The 7,540-nt window shown below is 44.1% G+C and overlaps 1 pseudogene; it reads right to left on the bottom strand.

The window, feature by feature from the left end:
- Positions 1-6,728: 6,728 nt before the first annotated feature.
- On the bottom strand, positions 6,729-6,846 carry LOC124723242 (annotated as a pseudogene).
- Between the last annotated feature and the right edge of the window lie 694 nt (positions 6,847-7,540).

Consider the following 7,540-nt stretch of genomic DNA (forward strand, 5'->3'; position numbering starts at 1 on the left):
TTGGGTGGTTTTCTATCTGTCAAACTGATATATCTCACTACTCAGCTTCCTCATTAGTGGCATGTAATTCTACTTATTTCGAACATTTTCATTTTTTATTAAAACTCTTATTGTGCAACCCTTTATTCACGTCAAGAATCTCGGTTACTTGTTATTTGATGTCAGCATTCTTTTTATTTATTCAGCTCTCTGTTCCACGCAACTTAAATAGAAACACCATAGTTTTATAAAACGTAATTTTTGTGTCTTTTGGGTTTGGCAGTTAATATTCTGTTTCTTGAAATTGGACAGTTTTTCATCTACACCATTATCATAATAGCCCAGATACTGAAGTGTGAAATCTGTTTAATTATCTTGTTATTAATTGCTGTTTTCGACCACGCTGGACATTTACCTTGATAGGCCATACCTTTCGTATTATGTAATGAAATTTGTAATTATAATGCTGTACTGGACTACAACCTCCATAAACTAGGAACCTTGCCGAGGTGGGATGTCTTGCTTGCCTCACCGATGCAGTTAAATGTATCGCATGTGCAACCACAACGGAGAGGTACCTGTGAAGGGGCCAGACTAATCCGCGGTTCCTGAACAGGGATAGCAACCTATTCAGGAGTTGCAGGTGGGCCAATCTGGATGACTGACTAATCTGCCCTTGTAACATTAGCCAACATGGCACTGTCGTGCTGGTATTCCAAACAGAAGAAACCAAGGGGAAAATACAGCCGTGATTTTTCCCGAGGTCATCCGGCTTTACTCTACGCCCTAATGATCCGCTTGGGTAAAATATTCCAAAGGTAAAATAGTACTTCATTCTGATCTCCGGGAGGGGACTGCTTCGGGGGAAGTCGTCATCAGAAAAAAAAACAAGACTGACATTCTACCTGTCGGAGAGTGAAATGTTAGATCCCTCAATCAAATAGGGAGGTTAGAGAATTTAAAAAAGGATTGGCTGAAGTTAGACGTAATAGGAATTAGTGAAGTGCGATAGCAGGAAGAATAGGACTTCTGGACAGTAGAAACAGGGCTATTAAAAAAATTAAACAGGAACAATGCAGGAGTAGGTCCAATAACGACTAAGAAAATACGAATGCGTGTAACCTACTATGAACAGGGCCGTGAACGTGTTATCTAGCCAAGAGAGACACAAGGCCAGTACCCACCACACTAGTATAAGTTTATATGCCAAGTAACTCCGCAGATGATGTAGAGACTGAAAAAATGTATGAAGAGATAAAGAAAATAACTCTGATAGTTATAGGAGATGAAGATTTAATTGTGATGGGTGACTGGAATTCGGTAGTAAGAAAGGGAAGAGAAGATAAAATACTCTGAGAAACAGACTGGGAGAACTTCCCCTCCCCTCCCCTGCCACGATCCACATCCGCCCACTCCACGGAGCTCTGGATCCAAAAGGTTTGAGTTCGATCACTAGCATGTTTAATTTGTTAAAACAGCACATTTGAGTTATTGCGATTATGCCAATCCGTCTACGTCAGTGTCACGAGGAACCGGTAGCGCTGTTGGGATAATAATAGCGTGAAATGTTGTGCATTCGACTCTCGTAATGCTTTTTCTCTTAAATTTCATCTGTTTTCCGCGAATTTTGGGATTCGGCGTAGTGAGGTTGTGGTTGTGACATACGTGCGCGAACACACACACACACACACACACACACACACACACACACACACACACACACACACGCACACAGACAGAACGGACGATCTTTATATTGGTGTTCCACCAAGGTTTTAAACAGCAGATTAACAAACAGCGTAATGAATTATAGCTCTGGGAGTCCACTGTTCGACGTAATGAAATTCTCAACACTCATGCACGGATGCTAACCGTTCCATAACATATTCTTCGTGACAGTTCTCCATTTCAAATAATTACAATTTATGGAGCAACAACGAATGTTTTCCGCTGATGGCTGTAGTGCAAAACAATTTACTGCTCACATAATCAGTTTACAGAGCAGGTTAAACGGTAGTGGGCTCCAAACAACTGTGCCGCAGCAATACACGCGTCGATCGTCGATGACCGACAACCGGCTGACGTCTCTGAACGGAGCCACGAAGCAGTTAATTAACTGAAATGTCGGTCAGAGAAAAAGTAATGTTACAGGACTTCATTTGGAAAATATAAAATTCCAGTATAAAGGAGACATTACGACAGAGACGTCCGGGATTTCCAAACGTCTCTCCAGTACAACAAACAATTATTTAGGAAACTCGTCGAGCGGTTCTAGGCGCTACAGTCTGGAACCGCGAGACCGCTACGGTCGCGGGTTCGAATCCTGCCTCGGGCATGGATGTGTGTGATGTCCTTAGGTTAGTTAGGTTCAAGTAGTTCTAAGTTCTAGAGGACTAATGACCTTAGAAGTTAAGTCCCATAGTGTTCAGAGCCATTTGAACCATTTAGGAAACGTCCGACTCCGCTGTCTTGCAGCCGTTACGACAGCGGGTTGGAGACATCCGTCAGTGAAAGCTACCTCGTCGACAGCAGCAGAAAGGTCGACCGTGACCATATGTCTCCCGCGGATCACTGACTACACAAGGTCATACTATCACGTACGAATGATATGTTTACGAAAGGAAAAATAATTTTTACTGGCGAAACTATCGACCACGCTCGTAATGACCAGGACATGGGCTATCGGAAAAGGAAATACTGTCTCAGAGGGTGGATAATGAGCCTTTGCTGAGGCTCCGTAATTAGCTGCTTGCTGACGGTATTTCCAGAAGCGCAAATATTGCAACGGCCGTTTATTTAAAGAATTATTGTTATTTGATGAGAAGCGATGACTGATAGCTGTTGACTCGTAGTACAGACGTTGCTAGATGCGTTCGCTTGACGCGCTTACACCCAAACCTCCAGATGTCAAGACACTCAGGTCCGTACTAAACGCCGGCCGGAGTGGCCGTGCGCTTCTCGGCGCTACAGTCTGGAGCTGAGCGACCGCTCCGGTCGCAGGTTCGAATCCTGCCTCGGGCATGGATGTGTGTGATGTCCTTAGGTTAGTTAGGTTTAATTAGTTCTAAGTTCTAGGTGACTGATGACCTCAGAAGTTAAGTCGCACAGTGCTCGGAGCCATTTGAACAGTACTAAACGTTGTATGTCGATAGAGTATCAACCAAAACACCGACTTAGTTCATGCTATGTTCTGTCGTTCAGTTGACCGTGCGTAAACGGCAATTAAAAGTAACACCAGAACTACTGTCATTTCTTGTTAACAATATCAGCTTATTCCCAAGAATAAGCAGCTTTCACTCAGTTAATACTCGGCAGAAATCAAACCTGCATTTGGATCGGACTTCCCTAACTCTTGTGCAGAAAGGTGTGCAGTACACTGCTGCATCCATCTTCAATAAGCTACCACAATAATTCAAAAATCTTAGCAGTAATCTACGAGCTTTCAAATTGATACTGTAGAGTTTCCTCATGGGTCACTCCTTCTATTCTATCGAGAAGTTCCTTGAAAAAGTAAGCTAATTCTTCTTGTATTGTTGATTGCGTTTACTTAATCTTATGGACTGACTTTTTTCGGGTTCATAAATATTTTATTTTCATCTGTTATTACTTTTGTGTTGTAATTTCATGTACTGACACGTTTCATGACCTTGGAGATTTTCTCCTCAATTTGGTACTACCGAAATTGACGTGTAAATAAAATCAAAAAATTAAAAATACAGCGCTGCGGTCGGCAACTCCTATATAGGACAACAAGTATCTGGAGCAGTTGTTATATCGGTTACTGCTTCTACAATGACAGTTTATCAAGATGTACGTGCGTTTGAACGTACAAACATAAACTCTCCAACAAAGCTGCGGCCGGAAAAAGATCCTGCAAGAACGGGACCAACGACGACTGAGGAGAATCGTTCAGCGTGACAGAAATGCAACCCTTCCGCAAATTGCTGCAGGTTTGAATGCTGGGCCATCAACAAGTGTCAGCGTGGGAACCATTCAACGAAATATCATCGATATGGGCTTTCGGAGCCGAAGCCCCACTCGTGTACTCTTGATGACTGCACGACACAAAGCTTTACGCCTCGCCTGGGCCCATTAACACCGACACTGGACTGTTGGTGATTGGAATCAAGCAGGCTGGTCGGACGAGTCTCGTTTCAAATTGTATAGAGCGGAAGGAATTGTACTGGTATGGAGACAACCTCATGATTCCATGGACCCTGCATGTCAGCAGGGGACTGTTCAAGTTGGTGGAGGCTCTGTATCGGTGTGTTGGGCGTGCAGATGGAGTGATATGGGACCCCTGATAGGTCTAGTTACGACTCTGACAGGTTAAACGTACGTAAGCATCCTGTCTGATCACCTGCATCTGTTCGTGTCCATTATACATTCCGGCGGAATTGGGCAATTCCAGCAGTACAATGCGACACACCACACGTCCAGAATTGTTACAGAGTGGCTCCAGCTCTCTCGTACTCTTTCGGATTTATGGACAGCTCTGCAGGATTCATGGTGTCAATTCGTTCCAGCACTACTTCAGACATTAGTCGAGTCCATGCGACGTCGTGTTCCGGCACTTTTGCGTGCTCATGGCGGCCCTGACGATATTATGCAGGTGTGCCATTCTTTGGCTCTTCAGTGTACGTCTGGTGTGTCATATACACCATTAGTGACAGTACGTGTGCCACATAGTACGAATCTCTTATCAACGCACCTAATTTGTACGCCTGGTAAGTGAGTAGGTTATGCCTCTATGCCCGATTTGGGTATTCGTATGTTTGTGAATGTAGTCACTCCCATGGAAATGATGCAAAAGGAAAAGTTTGTCACATAGTCTGCAACAAATGAACGCAAGAGTTTCACAGTCACACACTTTCTCTGTGCTCTGTCAAAACATATGTTTTTAACGTTTTTGAAGTTGCTTTTCGTTTTGGAAGTTTTATTTTTTGAATTCCTGTGTTGTAACATAATTCACACCCGTTTATTTGTTGTTTTCATTTCTGTGAGGCTCCTATGTGGTATCTCGCCTGCTCTCACTATTCATCACATTTATTTGTGACGATAATGTATTCTTACCATATTCTATAACTAATGTATAGTACGAGAACTGACAAGACTATAGAAAGAGAGCAAACATTTCAATGACTGGACGGACAGTTCATAATGTCGTGGAAAAAAATTAAAATAAGTGGCATAAGGAAGTCTTGAACACGGCTCCTCCGATTTGCAGTCCAACAGCGTGACCACTTAAACCACGACGTTTAGTGTTCCAGTTTTTAAGGCTGGACCGTTCACTGTTACTATTTTGCCTTTGTTCACAGGTAAGTGCATCTTCTTCTTGTTTTCATGCTTGATCTGCCTTCAGTTCTTGACGGGCTATTCACTGAGCTAGCTTACCAATAAATCTGAAGGGGGTGCGATGGGGAGTTTCCCTTGTCAAAAAAAAAAACACTGAAGAAAGCAAACCTAAGCTTGTAGCATTTGTAGACTTAAAAAAAGCTTCCGTCAACTTTGACTGGAATACGCTCTTTGAACTCTTACGGTAGCATGGATATAATACGAGGGTTGGAACTTAAATAGTGGCAACTATTTATTCACAACCGATACGGAAGAGTTACGTGTTTGCACCTGTTACTGTCCTTCAAAGTAGTCACCAGCGTTGTGGAGAACCCGTTGCCATCAATGTGGAAGGTGTAGTATACCGTTAGTAGAGCCTGTTCTGTTGATGGTGCGAATGGAGCGGTCTACTGCCTGTCGAATCTCTGGAACAGTTCTGAAGCGAATGGCACGAAGTGGTTCCTTCATCTTCGGAATCAAATCAAAGTCACAAGGACGTAAGTCCAGGGAGTATGGTGGACGGTACAGTACTTCGCAGTCCCACCGACCGAACAGAGCAGCCACATCGTGCGCTGTATGCGCCCGCGAATTGTCGTGCAAAATGATGGGTGGGTTGCGCAGAAAGTGTCGCCGCTTCTTTCGCAAAGCTGGTCGCAGGTGATGCTCCAAAAATGAACAGTAATACTGTGCACTGACGGTCTGCCGTGGAGGAATGTAATGCGTCAGGATAATACCATCACAGTCGTACACGAGAATCACCATAATTTTAGATCGCTCAATTCGCACCATCAACAGAACAGGCTGTGCTAACCGTATACTGCGCCTTCCACATTGCTGGTAACGGGTTCTGCACAACGCTGGTGACTACTTTGAAGGACAGTAACAGGTGCGAACAAGTAACTCTTTTGTAACGATTGTGAATAAATAGTGCCACTATTTAAGTTCCAACCCTCGTACAATGAGCGAAAGGCTATCCAGAACTTGTACAGATATCACAGTGAAAGCGAAGCTGTAGTTGAGAAGGGAGTGAGTGTTGCAGCGTATCCCTGTTGTTATTCAATCTGTACGTGAGAAAGCTGTCAAGGACACCGAAGAGAAATTCGGAGTGGAAATTAAAGTTCACGGACAAGAAAAAACTTAGCTGGTAACACCGTTATTCTGTCTGAAACGCCTAAGAAGTTCGAAAATTTAACTGAACGGATAGAGAAAGAGAGCACTCCGTCTTCAGGCCACAAGTGGCCCATCGGAACCATCCGACCGCCGTGTCATCCTCAGCTGAGGATGCGGATAGGAGGGGCGTGTGTTCAGCACACCGCTCTCCCGGTCGTTATGATGGTTTTCTTTGACCGGAGCCGCTACTATTCGGTCGAGTAGCTACTCAGTTGGCATCACGAGGCTGAGTGCACCCCGAAAAATGGCAACAGTGCATGGCGGCCCGGATGGTCACCCATCCAAGTGTCGGCCACGCCCGACAGCGCTTAACTTCGGTGATCTCACGGGAACCGGTGTCTCCACTGCGGCAAGGCCGTTGCCAACTGAACGGATGGTGTCTTGAAAATAGATAATGAGATGAACACCAATAACAGTAAAACAAGGGTAATGCAGTGTAGTCAAATTAAATCAAGCGATGCCTAGAGAATTAGATTAGGAAATGAGACACTAAAAGTAGCGGTTGAGTTTTGCTATTTGGGCAGCAAGATAACTGATGATGGCCGAAGTAGGGAGGATGTAAATGGGGAATGGCAACAGCAAGAAAATAATTTCTGCAAAATAGGAATTAACCATTTAAAATAAATTTAAGTGTAATGCATTTCTCTGGTTTTGCACCGCATAATGTTGTGTAAATCCCACATTATTTCGTCACAACAACTGTTCGACATCTTTAGGTGGTGGTGATGATGTTTGGTTTGTGGGGCGCTAAACTACGCGGTCATCAGCTCCCGTACAAAGTCCCAATTTTTACATAGTCCAACTTTTTCACAGTCCAATCTAACCACTGACACGAATGATGATGATGATGAAATGATTAGGACAACAGAAACATCCAGTCCCCGGTAGGTGGTGGTATTACTGTCTTCATTGCTGCGCGAAACGACTGTTGCTGGTAGGCGTGGAAATTCACCCATCACTGGTCAGCATCCAAGGAGCGGCCTTCCGCGCATGCGCAGTGGTGGGCAGTGATTATGCCGCCGGACGCTGCTGTGTTTAATAGCTGAATAAACTCCCT

Source organism: Schistocerca piceifrons, chromosome X (assembly GCF_021461385.2).
Source record: "Schistocerca piceifrons isolate TAMUIC-IGC-003096 chromosome X, iqSchPice1.1, whole genome shotgun sequence".
Taxonomy (NCBI): domain Eukaryota; kingdom Metazoa; phylum Arthropoda; class Insecta; order Orthoptera; family Acrididae; genus Schistocerca; species Schistocerca piceifrons.